Raw genomic sequence first — 20,340 nt, 5'->3', positions numbered from 1 at the left:
AATGCTGATGATGATTGGGTTGAAATCACTAAGGGTGGTACGGTAGGCTTAGTCACAGGGTTGACGTGTTTAGCTCGGGAAGGTCGTATTCTCTTCGGTCGTGATAATGAAGTCTGATACATTTGTTTCAGACTTCTTAACTCCGCTAAAATGTCCAACAGTACCGTGACCGTTTGATTTTCACCCTCTTGTTTCTTTGCTGCTACTACTTCTTCTTGCTGTTGCTGCTGTTGTTTTTTTCTTACCTCTTCTTCTTGCTGCTGTTGCTGTAGGAGAAAAACTTGTTCGGCTTCCTTTTGTCGTTGTATAAATTTCTCCAATTCTTCTTTCTGTCTCTGTCTAAAATTCTCCACTTGCGGTAATGAAGAAGGTAACGAAGGTTCCGGAACAAATTCTTGCGAGGAGAGAAAATCCACAAAATCCCAATTCACCTCTTCTGAAAGTAAGTCCGAGTTCCCTTGGGCGGTCTCCCCTGCTGGTGCACCCCAATGGATCGTTTTCTGAGTTTCCGTCATGTTGAATCACTGTCGCATAGATTGACTGCACACAAGCGCTAGCGAATCTATATTGACTACGTGACGTCACAGACTGCTCTCTTCGGATTGGATGCGGGCTGACTGAATTCTGTAACGCGTGTTAGGATTGGTGAATGAACTCAATCCGTTTCAATCCTTTCTGTCCCTATAAATAAGCGCCGTTCACTGCATTGATTCACCTATTCTCGGAGCCTCAACATGTGGACCGACGTTGAATCTTCAACCCTTGTGTCAACAATGATGTTCAGGACGGACATGCTCATGTATGTCCGATCCAAGTGGACCGTTGTCCACAGGACCAACAGCAGCCTGTGGATAAGAAGAGTCTATATAGAGAGACAAGGTTGCCTCAAGAGGACTCTGATGTATGGCCCTGCTGTAAGACGAAGTTTGAGGACAAGAAGATGTCGCAAATGCCCTTTATGTTAAGGGCATATTAACATAAACCAAAGGCCCTTTTCAGGGCCAGCCATATTTCTCGAAAAGAGATAGTCTTTGAATTGCCTACCCCTTTTTTTAAAAATTAAAAAAAAAAAAAATCCCATGTTAAATTCCCCTTGTCCGTAGATTGTCCCACGATTTATTCCCATGTTAAATTCCCCTTGTCCGTAGATTGTCCCACGATTTTTCGCCATGTTAAATTTCCATTGTCCGTAGAGTGTCCCAAGGGTGTTTTTAATGCTAATTCCCATTGTCCGTAGGGTATCCCTATTCACTACTCACTGAACTTAGACACAAAGACACAGTGATCACATTCAAGAGGGCTCTCAAAACTCACTTATTTCGACTGCAAGAACAAACTTAAAGACCTAATAATGTTTCCTACCTGAAATATTCTCAGCATGTTTTTTATTTTTATTTTTTAATGTTTTTCTAATTTCATGGTGTTTGTTTTTGTAATAATATTATTATATGTTTTTTATCTTATAGGTGTTGTCTAATGTTGTAAAGCGCTTAGAGCTTCTAAAGATTAGGCGCTATACAAAGTCCTCATTATTATTATTATTATTACTATTATTATTATTTTTATTATTGTTATTATTATTATTATTATTATTATTATTATTTCAGTGTTTTTTGAAAACTCTCATACCTTTAGGCCTTTAGCAGTGCTATGCCTTTTTTAAATTTACAATCACATATATGTAATCCTCCTAACAAGCTTTCAACAAAAAGGCTACACTCAAAAAGTGCCAACAATGAAATTAATAAAAGTAAATTCTAAAATTAAAAATTATGTAAAGATTACCAAAATCATTTGAAGTTGTGCCAGGTCAGGTTATATATTTATGTATAGGAACAAGTCTACCGTATTTCATTTATCTTAGTGTCCAACGCCACACTCCACCAACCCTCCCGTCCATAACGGTCGTTGTTAAAAGAAAGCCCAATATGGGGATTATAACGTGGGGACAGACCAACGAAAAACATCATATCAAGATGCAAGCCGTTCGATATATTACAAACTCGACTTTGTAACGTGAATGCATTTCTAATACCTGACACTTATTTGTACACTTCTTCTAACTATAAAAATGCCTTGTAGTTTAAATGTCCCAAAAGTTGGCTTATTGTCAGCGGAAGAGACATCTGCAAGAGTCACACCGTCACTGCGCACCTCACTTCAGCTATGAGTAAGTTAACGATATGTTTGCTTATTTGTCATATGCGGAAAATGCTTATTAAGTGTAAATATTTTTTACAACAGGTTTGAGTAGCACACTAATTCCAGACATAAAATCACATAATCAAGTAACTGGAATGTGTCCAAAAATACTTCTTTCTGCGCATCTCTGAAATCGACGGAATAAATTAAATACATGTCTGCAAATTACATTTCAGTTATTACCCGATCCTTTAAATAGTTTTAAATACTTGACAGTTTTTCCTTTGTTTGACGTGAATTGAGGCACATGGAAAGTTTTGCGAAGTCATGGACGCTTTCAAACTCCTTAATACATTTAGAATATAAACCGTCTATGTAATCAATATTTTCGCACAGGAATTAATCATTTCAGTTAAACATATACGAGAGAGAGAGAGAGAGAGAGAGAGAGAGAGAGAGAGAGAGAGAGAGAATCGGCTTTGATCGGGAGTACATGTTAGGTCGAAATGGTTTGACAAATACTAAAGTCACTCCAATAAACTTTCTTTGCAAACACTGATTATAGGACGGCAGAGCGATAAACCCACACGACATACGCTTATGGACATCTTCACCAGACAAGTTTAAAAGTTATCTCTCCAGTCAAACAAAAATAGAAGCAAAAAAAAAAAACAACAACAACAAAAACAAAAACATCCCAGAAAAAACCCAACAAGCAAACAGTTAAACAAATAACCAAATACAAAACAATGACAACCTCCTCGATATTTTGCTTTTACTCTTAATTACAAATGGCTAACCATATTCCTCCTAATAAAGACTTTACCTGATAACAGCTCAGAAATTTGGAATTTTGGAAGAAAAACGAAACATCCGTCCAATAATAGAGTGGACCAATAGAGTGGACCATCTAACATTCAGTTAACGGTATAATTAAGTTATACGACATTTCCATCACCGGTTATTCCCCCAGCCCCAACAAACTATTTTCAAGAAACACGGACACTATCTGGTGACAGAACGACAGAGGACGATATTTTGAACATGGGTAGGTGTATTAATATTCCACATGATAGCTCAAGTTACAGTTACAAGCCAATGAAATTTCTTATTTGTTTGAGATTCCTTCGCCCTTTCTTCGGAATGTCTTTCAGCGTATCAGAAATATGAGTTGATATCTATAATCATCCACGCAACGTAATGAATAAAAAGAACGAAAAAGCGCCCTTAGTTCCGACTACGCTTCCCTCTTCCCTCCATACACACAACCAAACCATCCAGAGACATTCGGGAGCTGACACATTCCTTACCCTCTTCTCCTTGCTCGTGAGGCACATGAGTTCATATTACAAAGGCAAACAACTGCCAGATAGTTGAGAAAGATTAATCGCAATATATTCGAGAGAAAAAAATCGCCGACCTAATAAAAATTATACTGACCTTTAATTTCCATCAGGCATACTTTTCCAGAGGCTTACAATCATGAATGAAACAATGATGAAGGAAGAAAGAGATATCGCTTAGCTTTTATGTGACTGGTATTTATGTAACGTTGACTTAGCTAAATGGGGGGTGGGGGGTGGGGTGATTCTCAGACAAAATTCGATGTTTTAAGTATTTTCCGTCGCAAGATTAGTTGGTCTAAATTTCACAGCGGAAGGCACGAATTATGACCCCGAGATAGACAGCAAGTTTTTTTTGGTCTTTAAATTAATTTTTCAAGGAACGGGTATCTGGAAATTTGAGAGACATGAAACCTTAACGGTACAGAGATTTTGCAACGATCAAGTCTAAAGCACAGAGTATTTATCTCAGTCTCATGTAATTTTTGTTTGACAAAAGTTGTAATTATTTGTTTAATTTCATACATCAATTTTCCTGGTAAGAGTTCAAAATATAATTGTTTGCATTCATTTATCTTAAATCTTGTATGACTTTGTTATTTAAAGAATTTCATACATTATCTTCATGAAAAGAATCTTGAAATATTTGTTGAATTGATTCGTTTATATGTAATGCGGATCACGTTGGCTAGTAATTGATATTGCTCTCTCTGGAAATGTTATGCCAATCAATTGTTAGTCAGCAAATAGTGTAGATAAGACAAGAAGTGAACTTCATTAGTTCATTTGCATAATCAAGACGTGCATTCTTTTAAACGATAAATCGAGCACATGCCTGATGCAGGTCGTATGGATTTATTGTGTCTAGTTTATGGTATAGTTCAGTTAGGAATGCTGTATTGCCCATTAGGGAGCTACATTAATCTTCTTTTAATAGAGTTTTTGTATGAGTTGTCAAGCTGATAACTCATCCATATTAACCTTTGTTTCTGTTGAATTACGATATGACGATACATGACTTAGCGAATGGGGTAATGATCGATCTAAGAATTAAAATGCTGTGAAATATTTAGGTTCTCTGTTTATTTAGTATAAAGGGAAAATATCTACATATAGCTCCATATATGCACTGTCTGTGCTCAGTTCTCCGTTTGTTCCATCTAGTAATTTCATAATTTTACTATCCACTCGATCTGGGCAATAACACCGTGGTCGATCATGCTCTAGATAACAAACAAACCATCGCGTAACGAAACATATTGTTTATCAAGTTTTTGAAAAAATACCTGCATGTGTGTATAGTGTTAGTTTGACAATTGATATCTATCCTCCGACTAGTCAAGGATTAATTTATAACGGATCAAGACTAATTTATGAGTTATGAGATAAAAACTAATTAGATGAGACTTTATTTGTACTGTCTTCTAACTCTAACATAGATAAGAAAAATATGATAGTAATTTGAAAGACCCAGAAGCCGATACAAGTTGAAGATCTCATTGTTTTGTTATAAACTCAGGGTAGTAGCTCCAAAGACTATCAAAACATTGCCATAAACGTATTTTTTGTTGTTGTTCAGGCACTCAGGAATTTGGATGGGTGTAGGTGTGTTTACATTGAAAATAACTACCTGTGGGTAGTAATGACAAATTTGAAATTACTATATGTGGGTGGTAGTGACATATAAAAAAGGTAATATTAAGACAAATCCATACATGATTTTAATTATGTACCGTCGGTGGCATTTTTGTGTTATCATGTAAGCTGACTCTATACTAGTCAAAGCACATTAAAACGATTGCTCCAGTACCCATTTTAGATGCTATCGGTCCTCCCATTCTAGACGTAATCAGTGTAATGCATTATTACGGACTTCTCTCTTCTAATAAAAGTTTGTTCTAACATATGTAAACCCTAATACATATTAAATACTAATCTGAGTGAATGTAAACATTTTTTTAAAAATCATTATTTTAAAGGTGGCACACCAGGGGCAGATTCTGGTTGGGTGGTGGGTGGCACAGCCAAATCCCCTTCCCCACTCCAGCCCATCCACAAAAAAGAGTGTGCGAAACAACTGGAATGTTTCCTATGGTATGTTTTCTTCACAGCTGGAAGGTTAAAAGTATACCACAAAAGCACGTAAAATGCAGGAGCTTCCGGTCGTTTCACACAGTAAACCAGCATGGGGCGACGGCGGGGGTCTATTATAGAGACTACTCGCCTACTTGTTTACGCTTCCGCCAGAAAGATATTTCTGAAACCCCTCAACCCCAACCCATCCTTAGACAGCGCCTAAGATAACACTTTCATAAATGTACCGTACGTATGTTTTGCGGCTTTTCTAATACTTGTAAAAAAGTATTTTTATATACAGAATCTAAAGAGAATGTTGATCTAGATTTCTCTAATTCAATGAGGTAATAATTTAGCTTCCTTGTCAAGCCCACGTTAGAGTTAAGGGAGACAAAAAGCTATCCCTTTTCAGGAGTTCAAGGCTTAGCCTTTGGTAACAGTTTGTTAACGATTTGGTTGACGTTTATCATCTACATATATCTCCCTTACACCTCACTAGATTCTCGTCATATTTAGCATGAATAATTATGAAACTAAATTCTTTTTACGACATGCTTACATCATAGCAAATAACGTCACATTCATAGAAACATTGGGCTCAGATTCTTGTTAAATATTTATTTCCAATTTGCTTATATTTTCATAAACTCTTGATAGATTTTCAACTTCCTGGAGAAAAAGCATTATGAAGCTATGGCAGTTCATTCCGCGACACGCGCCCTTGCCCCTTTGACCTTTTGGATCTTTAAAATGAGCGTCCATTTGAATGAACCAATACTCACATTATTGACATGATTTTCAAAGCGACTGCATTTTAGAAACCAGTCTGTAACTTTGATAACCAGAAATATTAGATTTACAAGTCTCCATTATTACCGCAGAAATTACAAACACACCCAAATCTTTTAAGTACATCGACACCTATCAAAAAAGGAAGTTCATCAACCTTTTGGAATCCCCTTTTCACCATGAATGCCTTGCTTCTTAAATTTAAAATAACGCTAATATCCGAGATCTTACAGAAGCATAATTTGTTCGCAGTTTGTTGACTATCTGGTCACAGTGTTGTAAAGGGTTTTTTGTTGTTGAGTTTAATTATAGTGGCGTGCGCACAATTGTGCATGTGCCACTTTTTTCTGACTGCACCGCAGCCTGTTAGTTGTTCTTGGAGAAGGGAATGGTGCCACCTCCCCCAGGGCTTTTATGGATTCAAGGAACCCTGATAGTTTGGCCTCAATCTTTGGGTCCATAAAGGTCCCTTACAGTTGAATGGTAGGCTGTCATTAGTGGGAAGGAGAGCTCGGGAACGGTCCTGCTTGCTTTACATCGCTGGTTTCTTGTTGCATTTGTCTGGTGTTTCTTGCGATTTTTTTTGATTTGTTTTTTTTTTATTTTTTTTTTCCTTCTTTTTCAAAATGTTCTAAAAAAGAGGGGGGATGTTTCTATGCTGTTTATAGAGGATCTTTGCAGAAATCATGTATGAAGAGAGATTTTCAAGGTTATTATGGTATTACTAGTCGAGGTGTTTAGAGTGTGCTTCCTAAGTTATGCTATTTATAAGTTTTTAGATATTGCCTCTTTAAGTTATTTATTTATTAATGTTTTTAGAGACTGAATGTTATTTATACTTTATTTAGCAAGATACCGGAGTCTTAGCCGATTACACGGTTCGTTAAGGACATCTAGGACCGGAGTCCTAGCTGATTACTCGGTCCGTTAAGGACATCTAGGATATCCGATTTTGCGGTTTCCTTAGTTTTTTTTATAGGTGCTTCGTAAGTGAATTATTTATTAATACTTTTATAAAATTGAATGACATGTTATGGGTTTTTATGTGGTGGCTTCTAAATTTATTTAGCTAATTACTGGGTCTTTTGGTTTTGTAGGGATAGTAATTATATTTCATTCCTAAGTCCTGCTGAGCCTAAGAATTTGTTTATATTTTTATATGCTGCTTGTTTATTTTTATTAGAGTCCATAAGTAACTCTGGTTATGTGTGTGGTTATCCAATCTCTTTTTGGTTTTTGATAAATATTTTCCGAGCGGGTTGATATTTTGGGCATATATTGAATACATGGTGTAGATCTTCGGTGGTGTGGCAGTTAAAGCAGTTAATGGTTGCTGGTTTGGGTTGTAAAGGGTAATGAAACTGCAGATATAGCAGTCAAACCTGCCCTGCAGTTGCCCATGTAGAAACTGAAGGATCAACATAGACACTTCAGCCATTATAGAAGTCGGCACGAACTGTATGTTTGTAAAATATGTGGGATGAAAACTCCATAAACACCGTTTCCAAGCATAAAGTACATCATTAGAGAGTTACATCTCTCGTTTAGCACATATCGTAGAGATGACTTGGTGTTGCGCAGGTCGCACATACCTCCTGAAGGGTGAACTTTGACCCCTGTTGTTGTTGTTGTTGTTGTTGTTGGGTTTAACGCCATTTTTCAGCACAAGATAGGCTGGCTATACATGACGGACAGTATAAATGGTGGAGGAAGAACCCGAGAAAACCCTGGAAAGAACCACTGACCCACGAGAAGCTACTTGCAAGCTTTCTCGCGTACCCAGACTGGACCCGAACCCACGCAGACAGAGGTGAGATGATAGTGATCCGTAACGGTGAGCGCTTTAGACCACTCGATAACTCGGGGCGCCCTCGACCAATGTGAATACCTTACTAGCGTCCACTCACAGCGGAACACATTCTTGTTAACTGTGTAGACTTTCACCATGTAAGACAACGGTTGATTAATGTGAATTCTGTTAAAAGTTTATGATGATATATCAGCACAGTAAATATTGGACTTTTGGGGGCAATGTGGTTGATATAGGAAATTTGACAACGTACTTTTAGGATTTTATATTTTGCCTTTATCTTTTATTTTAAATACCTTTTACAAAATTTTATCATCTTTACCTTTTATCTTATGACACTACATGTTTACGCTTATCTGCAATGTTTTGTCTTACTATATTTTAGTATTTTTGAACATTTCTAGAACCCAAGTTTAAATCGACGCAATATAACTAGTGTTGTTATGGTATGACATTAAACCCTATCGCTCTGGATATTTAATTTGTATTATTCGTTGGATTTTCTTAATGACTGTATGTTATGATATTTAATTTTTATTATTTTTGGTTTTTCTTAATGTATGTATGTCATCTATATTTAAGTTTTTTTTACTTCTTGGCTTTTCTGATTGACTGTATGTTATGTATATCTATATTTTGTATTTGACCTTTTCCAAAACCAAATTCACGTGTACTTGATCAGAAACATTTATTTTGTAAACAACAGAATACATAGCTAAAATCTTCTTTAAGTGTGGATTAAATATTCAGGTCACAATTAATGTGAACATGTTTACCTGAATTGAGTAAAATATACAGTTTTGATTCTGACCCTAGAAATATTTTGGATGGGAGTTTTCATTAAGTGAAATAGTATTTTCAAAAATGGTAATTGTAACCTATGTCGAAAAGAGTGGTATATCATCTTGTTTATCTATAAATTACACAATTTTGCCTTAACATCTTACTGTTGAGTTCAGTTTTTAATTGAGGTGGATGTATTATTCTCTAGAATTACAAAGTGCTCAATAATATACTTGGATGGGAATATTAATTTGGAATTATAGTGAATTCAGATACGGATATATTTGGATTAAATTAGTGTGAGACATCAAAAGACTTAGTATATTATCATAATCCAGGCGATTGGCACAATATCTTACTCGAAACTAAAGACGCATAAAAAATTCAGCACTAGAACTTATTTTGAATAAAACCGAAAATAAATTGGAACATTATGCATTTAGACTTGTGTACAACTGTTATAGTTATTTGGGAATAAATTCATGATACTGTAAGCTCTTTTTAAATTTTCACTTTTTTTTTCTATGGAATTAATTATTTGTTGAGTTTAACCAAATTTGTTGGTTTTATCGGTCTTTTATGTTACTTAGTTAAAACACTAGACCTATATGCATGCTTACACGTACATACATACATACATACATACATACATACATACATACCATCGGGTACTATATAGTACACGTACACTGGACTAGAAACGTTTGTGGATCAAATATATGACGTCTTGACCAGTATGACCGCCCTCCCCCCATAATATAATGGTAAAAAATCTTTCTTTGCCTTGATAAATGCACTTATGATAAAATAATGCCAATTTATTTGTCTCTAAACAAGTTTTGGTTGGAGCACTGCGATAATAACATTTGTAGACCGACAGTATAGCACGTGTGTGTGTTCGTGTGTGTGTGTGTGTGTGTGTGTGTGTGTGTGTATGTACGTGTACGTGTTCATATCAACAAAACATATTATATAAACTGCAGGTTTGGTAAAGTTTTGAAAATTATACTCTCTTGTCTTTAAGTTCTTTGGTAATGTATGATCGAGTTGTTTTACACCTGCTTTTCTACAGGTAATTATACAGCAACACTACTTAGTCTGGCGGGAGAAAATAGAGGTAATAATTTTTAATGTGAAACTCTATTCGGTGTCTCACATGCTGAGTGTTACTGAGTGTTGCGTTAATATTGTTACATAATGAAATGCATGTAAGTGAATCAAGAAGTGCCAGATCATGTTTACGGGAGTTATTGTGAGTTTCATGATCAGTGTTCGTATCCAAAGAAATATGTGAGTTTTAGTTCCTCGAAAATTCTGGATGTCAAAATTCAACAGTATATTTATATAAGATCCTCGGTGTATTTTCACAGGAAACTGACGATACAGAGTTTTCGTTTTCTTAAGAGTGAATAAAGGCAAGGTTGGACAGCGAGTGCTATCTGAAAGTTTATACATAACGTCCCTTCGCCATGTTCGTAGTTCATTGCATGATATTACATGGTATTGCATGGTATTGCATGATATTGCATGGTATTGCATGGTATTGCATCATATTGCATGGTATTGTATGATATTGCATGGTATTGCATGATATTGCATGATAGTGCATAGTATTGCATGATATTGCATGGTGTTGCATGGTATTGCATGATATTGGTAGGTTCAGCTACACAAGGTGAACAGGAAATCGCGCGCAGAAAGCGCTCCTGTGAAAGAAACAAAAATATCAGACGATATGCATGCAATAGTTCAGGTTTTAGAAGGTGATGGTAACACTAGAGAAGTGAGGGTATGTATGCATATATATGATAAAAACAAGCAGAGTGTAACCGACAGTTTGAGCTACATAAAGAATCTGCTAGAAATTAGACAATCGAGTGATATGGATAAATCGAAAGGCTGCGTCAATTGACGATTTTGGAATTAATAATCCAGGTAACTGAAACCAACATTTCCATATTGCAATATGAACAATTTGTCTTGAACAACTTTGGATGAACTAAACGTTAATTGTGCAATATTATAAAAGAAACGCGAAGGACGAGAAGAGATATTGCTCGTTTGAATGAGATGTTACAAAATATGGATGAGAAAATTAAAAGATTCTAGTCTAGCATTGACAAGGTAAGGGAGTTGGAAATGTGTCTGGAGGCAGATTTACATGCAGCAGCTCAAGCGATTATAACAGAAAAGCTGCAGGCCCTAAACGAATAGCAAATATTGAAACCGTAAATACGCAGATTCGTGAAATTCAATTTCAACTAACAAACTTTATAAAGCTTTCTTGCTCGTGTGCAAAGATGACCAGTTCTTCTTGTCTACGAATACACCACCGAGTGTACCGAATACACCACCGAGTGTACCGAATACACCACACCGAATACACCACCGAGTGTACCGAATACAACACCGAATATAAATGTAATAACCATCCTCAAGAGTTTCATAGAAGAATTTTGTCAGATCAAAATAATTACAGAAATAACGGCTTAACCAACGTCAGATATCAGACAGAGGAAAACTAGGTGCAAAAGTGTTACAATCTCCGGCATCAAATACTCCAAACACTACAGCACGAAGTGTAATGCGAGCAACAGAAAACGATAAAACAGGAGAAAAGAAAACAAATGAGTGAGACTTCAATGCAGAGCTACCGAAGCAAAGTGGTTCCGAAATGTAAGAATGACAAAGGTTATTAGTTGCATTTCTTTCTTACAACGAACTGCAGGAACCGACTTTTTCGAACCATCCAGTTACAATCAATAAACTGGAAAGAAACTTCCCCAGAGTTGTTGTTGTTGTTGTTTTGGGGTTTAACGCCATTTTTCAGCACGATAGGCTATACATGGCGGCCAGTATTAATGGTGGAGGAAGAACCCGGAAAACCCCGGAAAGAACCACCGACCCACGAGAAGCTACTGGCAAGCTTTCTCACATGCCCACATTGGCTGAATCTTAGACTCGAACCGCCGCAGACAGAGGTGAGATGGCAGTGATCCGTAACGAAGAGCGCTTTAGACCACTCGCTTCCCCAGAGTACCTGGAGCTTTACTCTCTTGGAGTTAAAAGAAAAGTGTGGAGTTAGATTCATAATTCTTTTCGAAATGTTAGGGGTCATGTTCTCTCCAACAGCCCACATTCGAAACCATACTCAGCAAATCAATGAGTAGGACAAGGAAGAACGCTATCAGCGTGCCAATTCTTAGTCATGATAAATGACCTAATATCTTTATTGATATCAATACAATGTGGAATACAAGTTGGTATTTATTGATATCAATAAAATATAGAATACAAGGTGGTACCTTAAGCATTCCATGTGTTCTACTAGCTAATGACAGGACCATGCTATCATCATCATTTAATGGCATGGATGTTGTGTTTCGCAACTTACCTGCTTATGCATCTATGTGGAGACTGCGATATAATGCCTTAATTTCAAATAAAAGAATGCGTTAAGAAAACACGTTCATGCTAGGAAATAATTAGATTTATATAGTTTCGTCATGAAAATATGCTGGGGGTACTCTCTCTTCTGACCTTTCTAATAAAGCTACAATGAATAGTGCCGGCGAAAAATGGAGATCGGTAATTTATTCTCTTATTGGAATTAGTATTGGAAAGAATTATATGAAGCCAGTTTTAAAATCTGGTAAAAAAATAGTTTTGCTTTCTATGATGTATGGGTGCGAATTGTGGTCAAACATCACTCAGTCACAGATATATGACCTAGACGTCTTCAAAGACGAATTATAGGTTTGGATCAACGCTCACTTCAAAAAGCAATAATAAGCCATCTTGAATTGTGGTCAGTTGAGGGATATGTTGATAAAATCAAAATTAGGTTTCTTCAATAAATTGTCCAGAGCTAATGGTTCATTGGCATGGAAAATTGTGTTCCACAGAAGAATTCTTATTTCCTGATACAAAAGTTAGAGAGCATTGGTTTTGTCAAAGACATATATCGTGTTCTTGTGAAATATCACCTTGGAGATGTTTTCCATTTATTCGTGCACAGCCTATACTCTGCCCCAAAACCTATCTGGAAAAGGATTATTGAAACAAGAGTTTACTGCTTCGGATAGAAATTGTGGAGATCTAAACTGGAATCAAGGCCGGAAATTTCTGCATTATGCAAGTGTCGATACCTATCTCGAATCATTTGCAGTTTGGAAGCTCGGAAAATGTTTGCCTGATGCAGCTTGGTCTTTTGCAAACACTGCCTGTTAACAATGTGTTAAATTTCGTCCTAGAATGAATATAAATGTAGACTCTGTAAACCTTTATTTGTAGACAGACCAAAGCATATGCTTCTTTACTGCCAAGCCGACAAATAATAGAGGCAATAGACATACTATAATCATATTGGCTTTTCTGCCAATAAATAATATAGGTGATAGACTTACTAGAATCACATTGGTTTTTCTGCCAACAAAGAACAGAGGCCATAGGCATATTCGAATCACAATGACGTTTCTGCCAACAAATAATATAGGCCATAGACATATTCGAATCAAAATGACTTTTCCGCCAACAAATAATAGAGGCAATAGACATATTCGAATCACAATGACTTTTCTACCAACAAATAATAGAGGCAATATACATATTAGAATCACAATAACTTTTCTGCCAACAAATAATATAGGCCATAGACTTATTCGAATCACAATGACTTTTCCGCCAACAAATAATAGAGGCCATAGACATATTCGAATCACAATGACTTTTCTACCAACAAATAATATAGGCCATAGACATATTCGAATCACAATGACTTTTCTACCAACAAATAATATAGGCCATAGACATATTCGAATCACAATGACTTTTCCGCCAACAAATAATAGAGGCCATAGACATATTCGAATCACAATGACTTTTCTACCAACAAATAATATAGGCCATAGACATATTCGAATCACAATGACTTTTCTACCAACAAATAATATAGGCCATAGACATATTCGAATCACAATGACTTTTCCGCCAACAAATAATAGAGGCAATAGACATATTAGAATCACATTGACTTTTCTGCCAGGACAGTGAAATTCTACTTCAGATCATTCGGGGAAAAGAGTGGAAAACTTTGACTTCATGGATAGCCTAACATGGCAAAAAGTCACCTGTCTGGTGGCAGAAGGATTATAATAAATGTATAGAAGAACAAACGAACTTGAACACGATATCTGACATTATGCTTGAAAATTAAATTAATTCATTGGACCCACTTCAGTTTTGACTGCCATCAACATTACTCACAACTGTTAGATTCCTAGTATTCTGACGGAGATCCAGCGCGATAATCGATTTAAAAGGTGTCAGACAAATGTAAATAATTCTAATTCTTCCATGATGTTTGCATTTTTCTTTGCGGGTTATTTTCGATCATAGTTCCAATTATAATGTTTTTTCCAGCGAGTTTTCTCGTTCTTGTCTTTTTATATTGTGTTTTCCTTCAAGTTTTCCATTTATATGGTATTATGTATCCCTTACCCTTATATTTGCATTTTTTAACACTTACACATACATACATACATAAATACATACATACATACATAACTACATAGATACATACGTGTGTGTTTAAGTGTGATTTAGACTTTTAACGTAGCTGTAAAACGCACCAAATCTTTGTAAATGGTGAGGGTTGATTGGAGGATTGTACCTTCTTTGAAGGTGTCCGCTTTATTCGGTTCTCGTTATCTAGGAGATGACCACCCTCTGTGTTATTGCCCGGATAGAGTAAACTTATATTTAGAATAAATAGAGATCTAAGGTGATATACAGAACAGAACAACTCGAGCCCCCGGTGCATAGAAAATCAAAATTTAATCAATTACATAAACAATGGTGATAACACACGATACATTCGCAACATACACTTCTTTTGGAATAAATCTTTCACCGAATTATATATATAAACAAATAAATTCATGCACATATTATTAAATAATTCAAACAAAATATTATATTAGGATCAACGAATCTCATGAATTGGACGCAGATACCTTTTGTGCTTTCAAGCGTTGTTCGTTTATACCGTCAAAATTGTGTCCGTCGACCTTCCAGACATCCGGTCCTTTGGACAAATGTTTTACGAGAGAATTTCTTCTAAATTGACTCTCGGAGTCTCCTGTACATTTACTCTTGCAGCAAAACTTAGACTAATAGGATTTCTCGAAGGGGGGGGGGGGTATTCACAGCTAGGAAATTTGATGTGGGAAACACGCCAATTATTTAGCATAAATATCAGGATGATATGTATTTACCACCTTTTCCTCTAGGCGTCAAAACTGGGGTCAACTTGTACTTCCAGGTTTTCGAATAACGGTTTCTGGAAATTTCAATTTCCACAGTTTCACTGTGAAATGGATGTTAGCCGAGTCCCTAATAGTCCGTCTCGAGGTTAAGTAGAAGAATGCTTAATTTAAAATTCTCTACCTCTACCGACTAGACATTATAATCATTGTACAGCAATTTTACATGTCCCCATACATCTAATTAATTGTTCTCTGGCCCAAACTAATGTGCTTTTCTTAGATCACAGTAGCTTTAACAATTGTTCAATCATATCGCTACGATATCTGCAGTGTGGCAGTTTATAGTGATGTCTAGCACTGGGGCATCATGCCGCAGACATGTAGCATGATATCCTACCCAGTCACATTATCCTGACACCAGGCAGACCAGTCCTAACACTAACGTCTTAATGCTGATCGCCTAGCGAGGCAGCTGTTAGTACCATTTTTTTAAAAAAGCATTTGGTATGACTCGGCCAGGGTTAGAAACCGCGACCTCACGCATCCGAGGCGGACGCACTAACCAATAGGCCACCGGAGCGGTCACATACATACATACATACATACATACATACATACATACATACATGCATGTATCCATCCATCCATCCATCCATCCATTGATCCATCCATCCATCCATCCATCCATCCATCCATCCATCCATCCATCCATACATACATACATACATACATACATACATACATACATACATGTGATTTGGATTTTTAACGTAGCCTTAACAATTGTTCAGTCATATCGCTACGATGTCTGCAATGTTGCAGGTTATAGTGATGTCTAGCACTGGGGCATCATGCCGCAGACACGTAGCATGATGTCCCACCCAGTCACATTATCCTGACACCAGGCCGACCAGTCCTAACACTAACTTCTTAATGCTGAGAGCCAAGCGAGGCAGCTGTTAGTACTATTTTTGTAAGTCTTTGATATGACTCTGCCGTGGATAGAACCCACGACCTCCCGCATCCGAGGCGGACACACTAACCAAGAGGCCACCGGAGCGGGCACATACATACATGCATACGTACGTACGTACGTACGTACGTACATACATACATACATACATACATACATACATACATACATGCATAGATACATACATACATACATACATACATACATACATACATACATACATACATACATACATACATACATGCATAGATACATACATACATACATACATACATACATACATACATGTTCCTGTCCTTGTGTGCCTCATACATATTTCACGTATATAATAGCTACATGTTTAATATACCTTACTAGTAGATGACAACAATATTTCAAATCAAATATATGGTATACTGCATATTTAATATATATTGTACTACATACACATGTCTAAATCACAAACTTACACACTAACGTACAGAGGGATCACCTCTCAATTATGTAACAGAGATGAACTGTGCATTATTACAGAGGGCAAAGCAAGTTCCAATTATTTGGCTTTCTTTCATTTCTTCCTTTGTTTGCTACCTCGTTTTTTTATTTTATTTTTCTTGTTGCTTTGTTCCATTAATATAACTAATTATCTTTTCAATATAAAACTTAATTATACAGATCCTCGTAAATTTATATAAAGTGGTTACGAGCCAGACTGAATACAGTAGGAGATACATTATATATGTACTTCATTAAGATCACCAGGATGTTCGATAGGATGATCGTTAGAGAAGTCGTCCAGTTACAAGTGATCTAACGCTGTCTTTCATACAAATTTCAATAAAGACATTAATTATTTTTCAAAAACCAAGCAAAACAACGAATATATTGTGCAACATTTCAATTATGACGGAAATGTAGATGGATTGATTTATAGTTGGAGGAAGAGAAGTAAGGAGGTGTGCACTGATAAATAAATAAAGAAAGAAAGAGTACAATGATAAATAAATAAATAAATAAATAAATAAATAAATAAATAAAGCATAGGAATATATGATGAATAAATAAACTCAATATTGGCTGTACGCTTCACAAAGTTTGGGAAAAACGGTGTTCCGTCACGTTTCGCAGTCTCAAAACTGAACATATTTATTTTAAAAAAATGAGATATATTACTACATTTTTGCTGATGTTTTGAAATTAAATATCAAAATAAGTGTTTTAATATGCAATAAACAGGTTTGGAATGGCAATTATCTGTCGAAAACCTCAGCAAGCAACATAAAGCGTCTCTAAAATTTGTAAAAGCTGTTTCGTTTCTTTCTACACTGTCATTTAACGTAGCTCATGATTTAGTCGTAAAGCTATCTCACATTTTAATTTACTATCAAGCAGACAGTTACTGGTTAAAGATTATTTCTCATGATGAAATTCAAACGAAACCACGAAAATCAAAATCAGCGACGCAAATAATTGGTGCAGTCTTTGCTCAATGCATTCCCTTGCATTCCACCTTAAGAAAAAAGATGCCAAAAACTCAAATATTAAAATAAATCAAACAATGAATTTTTATAAAATTGAACCACAGCGTTTCGTGTTTCCTAACATCGATTATTTCCACAAATACTTCATCTAAAATTTCACTTTCCGAAAGTCTAGCTACTGGGGTGAAGAAAATTATTTTTGCATTTTGTCCATTTAATTGGTCTTTTCATTCTAATGTCCATCTAATGCTCATCTATTAAAGTGCAGGAAATGTGGTAGCGTATTTGGTAGAGCGTCGGACTCGTGATCCAAAACAAAAAGCCATTCAAATGCAGAAGGCATACCGCAAAATGGATGTAATTGTATCTCTTTTTACTGTTCTACTAAACTAACTAGAGAGGAAATTAACCAGTAAGCCAATGTACCTTCATGGTTTTGATTAAATCCATAACATTTAACACGTTTCATCGAGTTGACTGCATGCGCAATCTAAAGGCCCATGAAACAAAGTCAATAATGTAACTTTATAAATGCTGTATTAAACTTTCTTTGCATGAACTTGGTTCCACAGGCCAGTATTTATAAGACTGATTGAAGGTCGTCCAGTTAAGTTCCCACAAGCCAGTAAGTATAAGAGTGATAGACGGTCGTCCAGTCAAGTCCCACAAACCAGTACGTATAAGAGTGATAGACGGTCGTCCAATCAAGTCCCACAAACCAGTACGTATAAGAGTGACTGACAGTCGTCTAGTCAAGTCCCACAAACCAGTACGTATAAGAGTGACTGACAGCCGTCTAGTCAAGGTCCTACAACCAGTACGTTAAGAGTATTGGCGATCGTCTAGTCAAGGTCGTAGAGTCAGTACTTATATGAGTGACTGACGGCCGTCGAGTCAATTTCCATAATACAGTACATGTAAGAGTGATTGACGGTCGCCCAGTCACGTTCCCAGAAGCCAGTACGTAAAAGAATGACTGATGGTATTCCGGCCAAGGTCAGTGGCTTTATTGGATATTTGAAACTCGTCCAGATATAAACAGATCTAGCGCCAGCAGTTTCCTCGTCGATAAAACTTTAATAAGATTTTATTTAAAAAACTGCAATCGATGCAACATAGTTTAAGATTCTTCTTTTTCTTATATGCATTCTGTTTTTCATTTTTCTTGCGTTCTATGCAAAATATCTCCAGTTAGTTCTTCTTTTTCATATCAGTGGACACGCATTTGGCAAAATATGGAAATGGTTATTGCAACATATATCATGTTTATGTACTATATGCACTATTAGTAAAGGGAAGGACGATAAAACCATCTAATAGCCCTTTTATCAATTTTATTAGCAACGAGTACGATATATATGGGACATGATCGAACATAACTATAAGAAAAAGGATGCACGTATTGCCAAATTGATATTGGTCGTATCAAAATTTAGACAGGTCGATTTATGCATAATACATGAATGAACGTACACATATACATGTAGATAGAGGACTAAGAAGGAATACTTTTATCTACATTACCATAATAATAAGGATGATATGATCCATTGTAATGTTTTAAAACACCGACACCGATTGGCTTTATGCTAATCAAAAAGTTCATCGGTAAATCGCGATGGTCAAATCCGAATAAAATGGAGCCCACAGTAAGTGTAGTTCTTTTCTTCGGCACAAAAGTGTAGACTGAACGTATGTAATTTATGTTCAAAGACACTCTGTAAAGACGGACTTGTAATCAAAGGGTCGTCGGTTCGATACCCGCCAAGCCAAGACAAGGTCGGCTGCTACTTTGTGTCCTTGGGAAAGGTGTTTTGCCCTCATTCCATTTTCTGGGTATGAGATGCCAAAAAATACATTAAAAGCGCTAAAACAAACAAATTAAATACCCTTTATTGGTATTTGCAAATAATAACAAATGTCATGAACATGGTATTATAAAGCACTTGTCTTTGGTGTCATTTCGTGTGTTCTAATAATTTTTTTTTTGTGTGTATACAAATAATGCTGTCATCTATTCTGGCACTCTACGTGCATATGTATGTACTGTATTTACTCGTGAATAGCGTGCATATGTATGTACAGTATTTACTCGTGAATAGCGTGCATATGTATGTACTGTATTTACTCGTGAATAGCGTGCATATGTATGTACAGTATTTACTCGTGAATAGCGTGCATATGTATGTACAGTATTTACTCGTGAACAGCGTGTATATGTATGTACAGTATTTACTCGTGAATAGCGTGTATATGTATGTACAGTATTTACTCGTGAATAGCGTACATATGTATGTACAGTATTTACTCGTGAATAGCATACACTGAACTGATAATGACATAGGTCAAATAACGTGACGGCATACATTGGTGATCGCTGTTTGAAGTCATCAGCAGACCGAAAAGTGTACAGCCTAACTGGACTGATTTGTATGCTTCGTATATGCTGTTTACAGTTGGACACTTGTAGACAAAACTTTAACAATCAATTAGAAATAAAGCGGGAAGTAATGTAGCGATTTTACTTGTCTCGTCTGCTTTAGTAAAGGCGAGAACTAGGTATTCCAAACTCTACGACGAGCAGCTGTCATATCTGGACAGAAGAATTTGTAAGAAAGGCCTTTTCTTATCCATCCATCCCTACTCTCACTGTGACCATCATGCAAGGCCAAGGTGAAAAGGATACTTGTAGCTGTCA

The sequence above is a fragment of the Sinohyriopsis cumingii genome, chromosome 16, assembly GCF_028554795.1.
Source record: "Sinohyriopsis cumingii isolate HCF-2022 chromosome 16, ASM2855479v2, whole genome shotgun sequence".
NCBI lineage: Eukaryota > Metazoa > Mollusca > Bivalvia > Unionida > Unionidae > Sinohyriopsis > Sinohyriopsis cumingii.
Note: the sequence above shows the minus strand (reverse complement) of the source record.